Raw genomic sequence first — 15,703 nt, forward strand, 5'->3', positions numbered from 1 at the left:
CCCTCCACAATCCTAAAAACACATTCAGTACCCCCACCCCCCTGAACAACAGCCCCCCACACCCAAAGACCAGCCACAGACTTCCCCCTCCCATACTTCCTTTTACCAAACTGCGACTCATCCACCTCCACAAGCACCCCATGCCCACCCAACTTACCCCTGTACTTAATAAATTCGGAACACACCTCGCGGCAAAAGGAATACCAGTCTAAAACAGTCCTCTCACTCACACCAGTCTCAAACGCGCAAAAACTCTGTCCGCAACTGTAACAAAAATAATACGTAATAAGCACAATCTCACGCATGGCCAATCTAGACTTCTCGAACCAGGTACCACGCCTTACAGAACGCCATATGCCATCTTTCCGGCAACACCACATGTATCCGTCCCTGGTCCGAGAGTCCGGAACTTTAACCAATTTCATAGGTTCACGGCACACACCGCACTTCACGACCTCGGCAATTAAGCCAAATAGCTGAAGAAATTTAATCAGCTCTAAAGCTGTCTCCCCCATCATAGCCCTCAACCGAGAACTATTAATCCGGTCTTTCATATCCATTCCTGAACAAAAAACCACAACCGAATACACTTAATAACAAACTCACCCGACGTACAGCAATGAGCATTAAATTAACCATTAACTCACTATTAGAAATTCCGCTTCAAATCCAACACCTGAGCAACAGAAAACTGACCCCACCACACGAAACAAACGAAACAAACGAAAACCATGAACACACCACCAGAGAGCACGACAAAGAAAAACAAGACATCTACAAACACGCCACAATCGCAAATCAAACTCCGCGCCGTAATGACGTCACACACCACAACACGCTTACGTCACGGGTCAAAGCCGACGGGTAAGATCGGACGCTTCTGTTGACCCCTAAGTACTAATTAATTGTTTGTGTATAGTAGTTTATTTAGGAACTTTAGTAGTCTTCAACCGGTGTTCTTGGTGTTTCCTGGTGAAATAATGTCAGAAGAAATTTTTGCGAACTTCTTTCAGTTTCGTTACTGTGTCATTAGACGTTTGATTCTCTTTCTGTGTTGGTATTTTGTTATATTCTCATTTGTTGTTGATTAATACTGTCTATATTAGTAGTTACTTCCCTTGTAGAGCAAGTTTGTGATTAATGTAGTCAGTTTTTAACATCTTCTTATTGTAGTAGCGGAACTTAGATAAAGTTGTTTTCTTGTTTCAATAGCTGTAAAATTTTACCATGAGTGAGAACTGTGGGCTTTCCCGTAGGTTCGTGAGTAGTGGATTGCGGTGTGAGACTTGTTCGAAGTATTTTCACTGGGGGGAATGCAGTGGGGAAGCCAGTGGGCATTCTGGTGAGATCCTCTCCTGGAAATGCAGGTTATGTAGCAAGAGTAAGTTGATAGAGGAGCAGGAGCGTAAGATCTGTGCCCTTCAGGTGCAGTTGAAAAACGCACAGGAGGAGCTAGATAGGATGAGGAGGGAGAAGGGGGTTGAGGAATGGAAGCTGACTGTTGGCAAGAGATCTGCTAGGAGAAGGAGATTTTCAGATAGTTTTACTATTGGTGTTTGTAATAGATATGACCAACTGTCAGAGTCTAGTGGAGAGGAATCTCAAGTAGCTGTAGATGTAGGAAGCATGCAGCAGACCTCAGCAGTTACGATGGCTGGGACAGTTGCAAAGTCTAAGAGAAAGAAGAAGGTTCTGCTGTTAGGTAGTTCTCATGGTAGTAGTGTAGGCCAGCAGTTGCAGGAAGTCTTGTGGAGTGAGTACCAGGTCACCAGCATTGTGAAGCCTAATGCAGGATTGGCTCATTAACATAGGGGGGTTATGTAGGGATTTTACTAAAGAGGATCAGGTAGTGATTGTGGATGGGGCTGGTAATAGTATTGGCAGGGATGGGGAGTATGACATAGATGGTGACCTGGAAAAGATAGCCACTAAGACTGGCAACACGAATGTGCATTTCGTGGAACTGTTTCAGCGTCACGATCGGCCTCATCTTAATACAGCCGTCAGGCGTAATAACATGAGACCTAGGGGGGGGGGGGGGGGGGCGCTGATGACAGAAGGCATGAGTCACATTTCAGTGGTATCGGTGGAGTCTATCAGCAGGACGGGTTTCACTAGACATGGCCTGCACCTCAACAGGTATGGAAAGGGAAGGTTGGCAAAGCTTATAGGTGACAGCATAGGCGGGGGTGGTGGGATCACTCATGGGAAAATTCCGGTAGTTATGGGTGTTAGAGCTGTACCTTTTTTAGATTGAAGTCAGCTGATAGGTATTCCTGCTTAAGGGAAGTCTCTTTAACAAAGAAACCACTTTCGACAAAGCTTAGGTATCCGATTAATGCGGGAATTAGTATATTTCAACAAAATATACAAGGTATTAGAGATAAAGTTAGTGAACTGCTTATAGATGTTGACTCTGAAATTTTTGGTGTATCTGAACACTTCTTAACTAAGGAGATAATTCAGTGGCTTCCTTTACCAGGATACAGGTTGGCTGGCACCTTTTCTAGGAGCACTTTGCGGTGTGGGGGAGTAGCCATGTATGTGAAAAACGGTATCCCATTTGAGTCAATTGATGTTTCAAAGTACTGCACTGAAAAGGTGTTTGAATGTTGTGCAGGTGTGGTTAAATTTAGTGGAGCTAAACTCCTTACTGTTGTTATTTATAGATCCCCAGACTCCGATTTCACAAAATTTTTGCTAAAGCTAGAGGAGGTTCTTGGTTCACTTTATAGGAAATACAAAAAGTTAGTTATATGTATCGCTGATAGACCTCCTTAATTCATATAATCTTATGCAAACCGTATTCTTTCCAACGAGAGTGCAAGGGAACAATAGAACAACCATAGACAATATTTTTCTTCATTCCTCATTACTAGAAGGGCATTCTGTTAGCAAAAAGGTGAATGGCCTTTCAGATCATGATGCACAAATTTTAACACTAAAAGATTTTTGTGCTACAACACATGTTAAATATAGTTATCAACTTTTTTAGGAAAGCTGATCCAGTTTCTGTAGAGACATTTGTAAACCTTATCAAGGAACAAGAGTGGCAAGATGTTTATAGTGCTGATACAGTAGACGATAAATATAATGCTTTCCTCAAGACTTTTCTCGTGCTCTTTGAAAGTTGCTTTCCGTTGGAACATTCAAAACAGGGTACTAGCACAAACAGGCAACCTGGGTGGCTGACTAAAGGGATAAGAATATCTTGTAGAACAAAGTGGCAATTATATCAAAACGTTAGAAACAGTCACAATCTAAATGGAGCAGCCCATTACAAACAGTATTGTAAGGTGCTTAAAAAAGTTATTAGGTAGGCAAAAAGTATGTGGTATGCAGATAGAATAGCTAAGTCTCAGGATAAAATTAAAACCATATGGTCAGTCGTAAAGGAAGTGGCTGGTCTGCAGAGACAGGTCGAGGATATAGAATCAGTGCGTAGTGGGAATGTCCGTGTTACAGATAAGTCACATATATGTACAGTATTTAATAATCACTTTCTGAATATAGCAGGTGAACTAAATAGAAACCTAGTCCCAACAGGGAATCATATAGCGCTGGTAGAAAAAAGTGTTCCGAGACTGTTACCTGAAATGCTCTTCCATGATACTGACAAGAGGGAGATTGAGTTAATAATTAAATCACTAAAGAACAAGAACTCTCATGGATATGACGGGGTATCTAGCAGATTACTGAAGTATTGTTCTATGTATGTTAGCCCAGTACTTAGAAATATCTGTAACTTTTCCTTTGGGAGTGGTCGGTTTCCTGACCGATTAAAGTACTCGGTAGTGAAGCCACTTTATAAAAAGGGAGACAGGGATAATGTTGACAATTAAAGACCTATTTCTATGCCATCGGTGATTGCTAAAGTTATCGAGAGGGTTGTATATACAAGGTTACTGGAGCATTTAAATTCACATAATTTGCTGTCAAATGTGCAGTTTGGTTTTAGAAATGGCTTAACAACTGAAAATGCTATATTCTCTTTTTTATGTGAGGTTTTGGACGGATTAAATAAAAGGTTGCGAGCGTTAGGTGTTTTCTTTGATTTAACGAAGGCTTTTGACTGTGTTGACCACAAAATATTACTGCAGAAGTTGGACCACTATGGAGTAAGGGGAGTAGCTTACAATTGGTTCGCCTCTTACTTTAAGAACAGAAAGCAGAAGGTAATTCTCTGCAATATTGAGAGTGGTAGTGATGTTCAGTCCCAATGGGGCACTGTTAAGTGGGGCGTTCCCCAAGGGTCGGTGCTGGGGCCACTGCTGTCTCTTATTTATATAAATGATATGCCTTCTAGTATTACAGGTGATTCAAAAATATTTCTGTTTGCTGATGACACCAGCTTGGTAGTGAAGGATCTTTTGTGTAATATTGAAACATTATCAAATAATGTAGTTCATGAAATAAGTTCGTAGCTTGTGGAAAATAATTTGATGCTAAATCACAGTAAGACTCAGTTTTTACAGTTTCTAACTCACAATTCAACAAGAACTGATATTTTCATCGGACAGAATGGGCATATTATAAGCGAGACGGAACAGTTCAAGTTCCTAGGCGTTCGGATAGATAGTAAGCTGTTGTGGAAAGCCCATGTTCAGGATCTTGTTCAGAAACTAAATGCTGCTTTATTTACCATTAGAACAGTATCTGAAATAAGTGACATTTCAACACGAAAAGTAGTCTACTTCGCATATTTTCATACGATTATGTCATATGGTATTATTTTTTGGGGTAATTCTTCTGATTCAAAAAGGGTATTTTTGGCTCAAAAATGTGCTGTTCCAGCTATGTGTGGTGTAAGTTCGAAAACCTCTTGTCGACCCCTATTCAATAGTCTGGGAATTTTGACATTGCCCTCGCAGTATATATTTTCTTTAATGTCGTTTGTTGTTAGCAATATTAGCTTATTCCCAAGAGTTAGCAGCTTTCACTCAGTTAATACTAGGCAGAAATCAAATCTGCATGTGGAATGCACTTCCTTGACTCTTGTGCAGAAAGGAGTGCAGTATTCCGCTGCATCTACAGGGTGATTCAAAAAGAATACCACAATTTTAAAAATGTTTATTTAATGAAAGAAACATAATATAACCTTCTGTTATACATCATTACAAAGAGTGTTTAAAAAGGTTTTTTTTTCACTCAAAAACAAGTTCAGAGATGTTCAATATGGCCCCCTCCAGACACACGAGCAATATCAACCCGATACTCGAACTCGTTCCACACTCTCTGTAGCATATCAGGCGTAACAGTTTGGATAGCTGCTGTTATTTCTCGTTTCAAATCATCAATGGTGGCTGGGAGAGGTGGCTGAAACACCATATCCTTAACATACTGTAGGGAAGCAGCCTACTCACGCTGTAGTAAATGCATATCAGTCTTTCCATTGTGTGTCAGTCAGTCTGCTGTAACTAGCTCTGACGTCATAAATGTTGCGCAATACCTTAAAATTCAAGCAAATGACCTAAAACTTTTATATCATGTCAGGAATAATGATAAATTAATGTGTGTTAAATATCAGTTTGATAACTTAAGTCATTTCCGAAAGTTGGACGTTTTTCTGCAAAAATAATTGGCGCAACAGAAAAGAGCTAGAGACTTCAAAATTTATATTTAGATTCAGCTTTCATAATGATTTAATAAAAACTGTACTTTGGATTTCACAAATTAAGATTTTAGTGGAGATTCACGATTTTGTGGTTTTCGTCTCAATACTGAAGGAAGCAAGATAGATTAAGTAGGTTAGTAATTAAGGCTAGGATGTTTACATTTAAATAGGTTGGAGGTCCGCTATGATTATGAAGGTGTGTGAAGTTTCTTTTGAATACCTATAAAATTCTAGCAATAGCGGATCTCAAAAGGGACAGTTCAGAGCTCATCTGCTGCGTGCAGTGCAATTAAATTAATTCTCTCGCCCACAATACTTAACTTAGCCACGTCAAAATTTTATTATCAATACTTACCTGCGTGCTGAATGCACAGTTAAATTAAGAGCTTATTCGGCCATCAGCAAGAGAAGCTATGATTTATTATGTGACTTGAAGTGGTGCGTTACTAGCACAGCGGCTAGTCGGGACAGCCGATTTGATCAAGCGTTCCTTCAGCCGTCCGCGCCGCGGATTTATATATAAGAGCGCTGCGCGAGGAAGCAAGGCCCCAGTTCTCTCCAGACGCTGAATGACACGCCATCTGTGTCGGCAGTCGCGCCGCGCCGGTATCACTGCTACAAACAGCCTCGGGTGCCGTATTCAGTTACTCGAGATGCGCATAACCATGGAATCATTTCAAGTGAAGTGTTAATTCTGGGTGGACTTTCATTATCTAGCCTCGGTGTGCGTATTGTCGTATTTTCACGTGCCGTCGCGGGACAGACATTCTACCAATTATTTAGCATGGCGTTTGATGAAATACTCTCATCAAATTATGGCGAGCATTCTTTTTAACATTTAATTCGGACATTTATAGTTGCATCAGCGCATTAGACTCTGAACTGCTCTGTTAGTTAGGTTGTAGGGATATTAGTGTTTTTCATTTTGTGAATTTGAGAATATACTCAACTATTTTGAAAAATCGTGTTTGATTATGAATTCCGGACAATCTCCTGATTCCTCAGAGCTACAAGCTGCAGCTATAATAGATTTCTCAGGTGAAGTGGGCACTAGGAACTCTTTTTACAAGCTTCACGTTTTGTTAAATCGCTTTCTGGGGGCTAACACGTAAATAGAGAGCCAGTGTTGAGAACGGCGAAAGACAGCTTTAACAATATTCTAATAGCCAGAAGCTGACTCAAAATGCAAACTTTTATACAGCAACAACAATATTTCCCAATTCTCTCTAACTCGCCGCCCCACATATGGTGCATCGGCCGGGAAACAAACTAAGTGAAAGTGATTTTTAACTATTCGGATTCGCGAGTGAAATGCGACACGCAACTGAGTAATAGAACAGTGGAAGTGTTACGTGTGTATGTGGACGACGCAATTGGATTAACAACGCATCTGGATTGACGGAGCTGGCACTGAGTCTAGCGGTGCTGCCGGCATCGCGAGAAGCCAGTTTTGCCGTACCGCCGTCGTCCGCCGCAGCAGCCGGAGCCGAGCCTGGAGTTACGGGCCGCGCAAACACACAACAGCCGTCGGAGTGCCGTCTGCAGTTCAACGTGCCACGTCACATCAGTAATCCCGGTACGCCGCGCAGACAACGTCGTGCAGAAGGAACTAAGTTAAGTGAAAAACTGTTAAAAATTTTACTAACCTGCACTAAAAGACTGTCGGCGATGGAACCGTCAAAAGAAACCGAGTTTAAACTTAAACCTATGTCTGTTGAGGGAAATATAAATCCAGACAACGGTTCAAGTGTTAACATGCATGAGAGTAATAATGTTAAGGTGAAATATGAAGTATTATCTCCTGACAGTAGTGTGGGAAGGGGCAATGATTCAATAATAGAGACCCCTGCAGTAAAGCAGAAAATAGAAATTGTAAATTTATTTAAGGATAGTTTCTCTGATGAATTAAAAATGAAACAGTCATCAGAGATGGTAGAGTTTAAGAAGGAGACGTTAGATATAACTGATCAATCTGCAGTTTCATGTAGTTTTGATGATTCTGGTATTGGAGCTAGTTTTTCGTCACCTGAGTGTGATAAAAAGCCAGCTAGTGAGCAACCCAAAGATACTGGGGTTGTTGATTTGAATGTTATATTACAAGCAATAGCTGCCAGTAATGCAAAAATGACAGCGGAATTAATGTCTGAAATAAGTGAACAGGTCAAAAGCAGTAATGCTGAATTAAAATCTGATATAATTGAGGTAAATAACAGGATTGTGGCCAGTCAAACTAATTTTAATAAACGATTGGAGGTAATGGACGATACCTTCAAGGCTGGTTGCAATAAGTTGAAAGAGCATCTAGACAGTTTGAATTGTAAAATTGATTACAATCATGATGATATTAAGAAAAAGGTTGCTCAACAATTTTCTGAAATGTATAAAACAGTAAAATCCGAAGTTGCTGAGGTTCGCAAAGAATTCCAAATGGAAGATGCGAAGCTGGAGCACAAGTTAACAGAAAAGATCGAGGCGGAATCTGAACTGTGCTCAGATAGATTTAAAGATGTTAATGTAAAGGTAAACATATGTCAAGCAGACGTAGAGGCAATCAAAACTGATACTACTCATATTGTACAAAGAGTAGATAATGTGGAAATGAAAGTAGAAAATATTAATACTAACATGGCTAACCTTGAGAGTAAAGTAGCTTCAGTAACTTCTGGTAATGGTAGTATACAACAAGTTGTAGCTGCAAACGCCGCTTTTATCGGGTGTCGGCAGTTCTTGCGGTTCGATCCAGATAAAAATATCCACCCGCTAGATTTCTGGAACGATTTTGAAGATGTGATTCCACCAACTTGGTCTGAACGAGAGAAAATCTCATTTATTAAAAGCCATTTAGCAGGTGACGCCATGCGTTGGTCAGCTGATGTTATGTTAAAATGTAAAACATTAGCGGAGTTTAAAATAGCTTTCATTAATGAATATTGGTCTAGTAATAAGCAGAATGAAGTGTTGAGAGAATTTTGAAGTGGAAAACGCTTCAATGCAGGTAAGGAATCCATTAAAGAGTTTGCTAGGTCATGGATTTCATGTTTGTCACATTTGGACGAAAAGCTGAAACCTGAAATGATTATACTAGGTCTTGAAGCCAAACTGCCATGGTATTGGCAAACTAGAATTATATCTGCCCCTAGAGACAATCTGGATCGTTTCATTGAGTATCTGGAACGTGTAGAACGTGTTGCTGCCAATGAGGAGCAAGCACGTAATAATAGAAACGCCAATAACAATAATAGTAACTTTAGGAACGAGCAAAATGGCAATGTAAACATCAGAACAGTAGGTGTTCGCCATCCTAAGAGAGGTAGGAATTGGGGAAATAATTATCAGAACCAACAATGGCGTCCAAATGACAGTAATCTTGTGCCAAACAGAATTATGCATGTAAACCACAGTACGGAATGCAATGCTATGCCAGTTAACTATAATGAAACTAAAGGAAACAGCAGTAGGCCGAGGCAGGAAAACTAGCTCCCGTCTATGAGGACACTGGCGCTCACCAGGCGGTTACTTTTCCTAAGCCAGTAGTTAAGGGAATTGGTAAGACAGATCAGAATTCTCAAACTGACTATGTGGATGAAGAGTCAGTAGCACCTAAGGATACAACAGAAATATTAGATCACTCACAATATTTGATAGATACCGTGTTAGAGACGCTTTCTAAGTGGGAAGAGAAAGAGAAGGCGCAGCAGTGTAACGATAGGGAAGAGCTACAAAATATTGAATTGTCAGGTGATGAAGCAGAAGAAATCCATGCTTATATTTACGATGAAGATGATGTGCTCTTATCTAAAGTGCCTGTGCAGGATGTTGATAATGTACTAGTAGATTTAGGACAGGAGATAAGTGGGAATGTAGAGGGTAGGTTGTTGGGGGTCGATGAACCCAGTAGCTGTGACCAGTTGTCACTTGAGAAGGAAACCGACGATAATGGTGAAAGTGGTTTAGCTGTAACTAATGTTATGCCCGGTCTGGAGGCGCAGAATCGCTCAGACTACAGTAATTTGGGTTATGTTCAGCAAACTAAATGTAATGAAGTCGTGCGGTGTTTCGATTTAAAATTAATAGACCGACTGGAAAAGGCAGCTGAAAATTTAATTCAGGAAACCCCTACACACTGTGACCTAAATGTAATGAAGACAGATGTCGATCACTTTAGTTGGAGACAAATCCAAAAGGAACTATTGGATGAATTTGAGAAACCACCAGTACAACCTAGAATAAGCCACCCTATAATAATAGTGAATATGTTGGGTATCAATGTACGTTGTCTCTTAGACAGTGGAAGTGAGGTGAGTGCAATATCACAGTCCTTCTTTGATGCATTACCTGGTAAAGACAAGCTTACAGTAATGAGGGTATCAGGACTAAGAATAATTGGTGCTACTGGCAAGGTGTCAAAAACAGTAAAGCAAGAAGCTTTGCTGCCCTTTAACATTAATGGTAATTTAATTGATCATCCATGTTTAATTGTAAACAATCGCAGTATTGAGGTTTTAATTGGCATAGATTTCTTGTCAAAATATCAGAGTGTTGTCGACTTTGAAAGAAGCCAGTTAAAAATGGTCTTGCCAATAACCGGAGTAATTATAGTACCTTTTAGTGATAAACATGTAGTAACTGATGATGTAACTTGGGAGCTGCCTGTACGTGTTCTGAAAAATAGGAGATATTGGGACGATGATGTTAATCTTAGTACAAGTATGCTAAACACAGAAGAAGAAGAAGAAGCAATTATTTTAAATAAAATAGAAACTAAATTGCAGGAAATCGATAAAATTTCAGCCAATCCGAAGGAAGAACTGAGACAGGTTCTAAAAAGGCATCATAAAGTATTTTCAGATCGACGTGGCGTGTTCATAGGCAGCGAATGATGCTGTAGGGAGGAGGTTGTTCTATAACCTCTACACAGTGTGGCAGCTGTGCGGTCCCAGCTGTGTGAGATCTTCTTTCCCTTTCAGGTCTCACTCATTCTTCATCTTTCCTATCCACAAAAATTCCGACCTCTTCTTTCTAACATATTAAATTTTCCGTTATGGTTATCTAAGCCAGCATTCAACTAATGAATGCTGTAGGGAGGAGGTTGTTCTGTAACCTCTACACAGTGTGGCAGCTGTGCAGTCCCAGCTGTGTGAGATCTTCTTTCCCTTTCAGGTCTCACTCATTCTTCACCTTTCCTGTCCACAAAAATTTCGGCTTTTTCTTTTTCAAATATTAAATTTTCTGTTATGGCTATCAAGCCGTGCGTTATGTAACCATTCTATCTACCGATTAGTGAAGAAAAACATCTGATATGACAAACCTAATAGTGACAAACAATAGAGAAGTATGACGTAAATAAAATAAAAATGTATTTGAGTAACAATTATGTATGTTGTTGTTGTGGTCTTCAGTCCTGAGACTGGTTTGATGCAGCTCTCCATGCTACTCTATCCTGTGCAAGCTTCTTCATCTCCCAGTACCTACTGCAACCTACATCCTTCTGAATCTGCTTAGTGTATTGATCTCTTGGTCTCCCTCTACGATTTTTACCCTCCACGCTGCCCTCCAATGCTAAATTTGTGATCCCTTGATGCCTCAAAACATGTCCTACCAACCGATCCCTTCTTCTAGTCAAGTTGTGCCACAAACTTCTCTTCTCCCCAATCCTATTCAATACCTCCTCATTAGTTACGTGGTCTACCCACCTTATCTTCAGCATTCTTCTGTAGCACCACATTTCGAAAGCTTCTATTCTCTTCTTGTCCAAACTAGTTATCGTCCATGTCTCACTTCCATACATGGCTACACTCCATACAAATACTTTCAGAAACGACTTCCTGACACCTAAATCTATACTCGATGTTAACAAATTTCTCTTCTTGAGAAACGCTTTCCTTGCCATTGCCAGTCTACATTTTATATCCTCTCTACTTCGACCATCATCGGTTATTTTACTCCCTAAATATCAAAACTCCTTTACTACTTTAAGTGTCTCATTTCCTAATCTAATTCCCTCAGCATCACCCGACTTAATTTGACTACATTCCATTATCCTCGTTTTGCTTTTGTTGATGTTCATCTTATATCCTCCTTTCAAGACATTGTCCATTCCGTTCAACTGCTCTTCCAAGTCCTTTGCTGTCTCTGACAGAATTACAATGTCATCGGCGAACCTCAAAGTTTTTACTTCTTCTCCATGAATTTTAATACCTACTCCGAACTTTTCTTTTGTTTCCTTTACTGCTTGCTCAATATACAGATTGAATAACATCGGGGAGAGGCTACAACCCTGTCTCACTCCTTTCCCAACCACTGCTTCCCTTTCATGTCCCTCGACTCTTATAACTGCCATCTGGTTTCTGTACAAATTGTAAATAGCCTTTCGCTCCCTGTATTTTACCCCTGCCACCTTCAGAATTTGAAAGAGAGTATTCCAGTCAACATTGTCAAAAGCTTTCTCTAAGTCTACAAATGCTAGAAACGTAGGTTTGCCTTTTCTTAATCTTTCTTCCAAGATAAGTCGTAAGGTCAGTATTGCCTCACGTGTTCCAACATTTCTACGGAATCCAAACTGATCTTCCCCGAGGTCAGCTTCTACCAGTTTTTCCATTCGTCTGTAAAGAATTCGCGTTAGTATTTTGCAGCTGTGACTTATTAAACTGATAGTTCGGTAATTTTCACATTTGTCAACACCTGCTTTCTTTGGGATTGGAATTATTATATTCTTCTTGAAGTCTGAGGGTATTTCGCCTGTCTCATACATCGTGCTCACCAGATGGTAGAGTTTTGTCATGACTGGCTCTCCCGAGGCCATCAGTAGTTCTAGTGGAATGTTGTCTACTCCCGGGGCCTTGTTTCGACTCAGGTCTTTCAGTGCTCTGTCAAACTCTTCACGCAGTATCTTATCTCCCATTTCGTCTTCATCTACATCCTCTTCCATTTCCATAATATTGTCCTCGAGTACATCTCCCTTGTATAAACCCTCTATATACTCCTTCCACCTTTCTGCCTTCCCTTCTTTGCTTAGAACTGGGTTTCCATCTGAGCTCTTGATATTCATACAAGTGGTTCTCTTCTCTCCAAAGGTCTCTTTAATTTTCCTGTAGGCAGTATCTATCTTACCCCTAGTGAGACAAGCCTCTACATCCTTACATTTGTCCTCTAGCCATCCCCGCTTAGCCATTTTGCACTTCCTGTCGATTTCATTTTTGAGACGTTTGTATTCCTTTTTGCCTGCTTCATTTACTGCATTTTTATATTTTCTCCTTTCATCAATTAAATTCAATATTTCTTCTGTTACCCAAGGATTTCTATTAGCCCTCGTCTTTTTACCTACTTGATCGTCTGCTGCCTTCACCACTTCATCCCTCAGAGCTACCCATTCTTCTTCTACTGTATTTCTTTTCCCCATTCCTGTCAATTGTTCCCTTATGCTCTCCCTGAAACTCTCTACAACCTCTGGTTCTTTCAGTTTATCCAGGTCCCATCTCCTTAAATTCCCACCTTTTTGCAGTTTCTTCAGTTTCAATCTGCAGTTCATAACCAATAGATTGTGGTCAGAATCCACATCTGCCCCAGGAAATGTCTTACAATTTAAAACCTGGTTCCTAAATCTCTGTCTTACCATTATATAATCTATCTGAAACCTGTCAGTATCTCCTGGCTTCTTCCATGTATACAGCCTCCTTTCATGATTCTTGAACCAAGTGTTAGCTATGATTAAGTTATGCTCTGTGCAAAATTCTACAAGGCGGCTTCCTCTTTCATTCCTTCCCCCCAATCCATATTCACCTACTATGTTTCCTTCTCTCCCTTTTCCTACTGACGAATTCCAGTCACCCATGACTATTAAATTTTCGTCTCCCTTCACTACCTGAATAATTTCTTTTATCTCGTCATACATTTCATCTATTTCTTCATCATCTGCAGAGCTAGTTGGCATATAAACTTGTACTACTGTAGTAGGCATGGGCTTTGTGTCTATCTTGGCCACAATAATGCGTTCACTATGCTGTTTGTAGTAGCTAACCCGCACTCCTATTTTTTTATTCATTATTAAACCTACTCCTGCATTACCCCTATTTGATTTTGTGTTTATAACCCTGTAATCACCTGACCAAAAGTCTTGTTCCTCCTGCCACCGAACTTCACTAATTCCCACTATATCTAACTTTAACCTATCCATTTCTCTTTTCAAATTTTCTAACCTACCTGCCCGATTAAGTGATCTGACATTCCACGCTCCGATCCGTAGAACGCCAGTTTTCTTTCTCCTGATAACGACGTCCTCTTTAGTAGTCCCCGCCCGGAGATCCGAATGGGGGACTATTTTACCTCCGGAATATTTTACCCAAGAGGACGCCATCATCATTTAATCATACAGTAGAGCTGCATGTCCTCGGGAAAAATTACGGCTGTAGTTTCCCCTTGCTTTCAGCCGTTCGCAGTACCAGCACAGCAAGGCCGTTTTGGTTAATGTTACAAGGCCAGATCAGTCAATCATCCAGACTGTTGCCCCTGCAACTACTGAAAAGGCTGCTGCCCCTCTTCAGGAACCACATGTTTGTCTGGCCTCTCAACAGATACCCCTCCGTTGTGGTTGCACCTACGGTACGGCCATCTGTATCGCTGAGGCACGCAAGCCTCCCCACCAACGGCAAGGTCCATGGTTCATGGGGGGGAACAATTATGTATAGAAGCTTGGTAATATTGTAAGTACAAGTGTTGTTTTATTGGAAATGGTCCCATAATAGTAATTTAAAAGGAAGTACAAATTCATGTACAAGCAGGATCTGAAGTGGTAGTGAAATCTAGTGTATGCATTAGAGCTAATTAATAAATAGTAAGAAAGAGATTGCTTAGTGTTATAAGAAAAATATGCAGACAAGTTGTAAGATTAAACTCACCTGGTGTAGCAAGGAAAGGCAGTGTAATAGAATGGAGCAGTGTTTGTGGTTGAGACGTGAAGGACACGTCCCTGAAGTATTTATAAGGTTGGAGCTGGCCATTATTTTGGTGTAGTGTGTGACAGGATACACCTACACGTATTGAGTTTATGAGTTGGAGGCGTGAATGCGACCATAGGTACCCTTATGTTAGATGAGACAGAGCAGCTCATGGTGTCCTATAGGTTTAAGGAAATTAGCATTACGCTCGTCCATAATTGCTTGATGCATTTTAGTGGTAGGTCGAGAGAGACTACCTGTGGTTTCAGCGTCCGATCGAGTGGAAATGGATTGCCACGTGAGCAAACTAATCAGCTGCAATACACTATGGATATGAAATAAATGTGCTATCCTATGCTTTAAATATTAATAGAGTGAGTGTTAAATAAGTAATACACTAGCAAAGTAAATTGAATAACATACTGACAGACGTAAAACATTATTTTAGCTCAGCATAAATACACTTCAAAGTAAGTAAGTACCTAATTGTAGATGTGGAACTGACAACAGCAGAGGACCAATAAGTGGATTTTGTAGTCAACTAAACGTAGTGTGTTATGAACACTCGCAACTGTACTATTACCAAAAGTTACTCACATGTACAAAGAAGCTGAGAAAACAACCACTAATCATACTCATACTATCTCTAAGATTAAGGTACTCAAAGATGAGTCAACTAAGTGAATAAAATACAAAGGTGTCAGTGAATGTACCGAGCATTGGTTGAGTGTTCCGGCCCAGAAGTAATAAATTGACGTTAAATCTGATTTATGATTATATGCCTTGAGCATAAACTTTCTCTAAGACATGACTAAAGGCGTTTTGGGCCATTTATTTACCGATTTTATGACAATTAAGTAACCGCGAAAGTAATACTGAAAAAGTTCTGTTAACTTTGTTCCAGCAAAATATTGAAAGCTAAAATGTATATATCCCCATTTCATTGTGACCCACCCTTAGATATTAAGTGAACAGAGTCTTGAGGCACTCTTTTTGTTTGTTCTACAGGACAAACCAGATAATGGCAGGCCGGTAGATGCGTGAAAGCGTGGAGTGACTTGGACACAACTCACAGTGACCCCTCCCCTTTCCCCATGTAATTTAGAGAGAACGTGAAGGATGCACACCATAGCAACTTCCCCTCCTCTACCCTTGT

This window comes from Schistocerca nitens, chromosome 6 (assembly GCF_023898315.1).
Source record: "Schistocerca nitens isolate TAMUIC-IGC-003100 chromosome 6, iqSchNite1.1, whole genome shotgun sequence".
NCBI lineage: Eukaryota > Metazoa > Arthropoda > Insecta > Orthoptera > Acrididae > Schistocerca > Schistocerca nitens.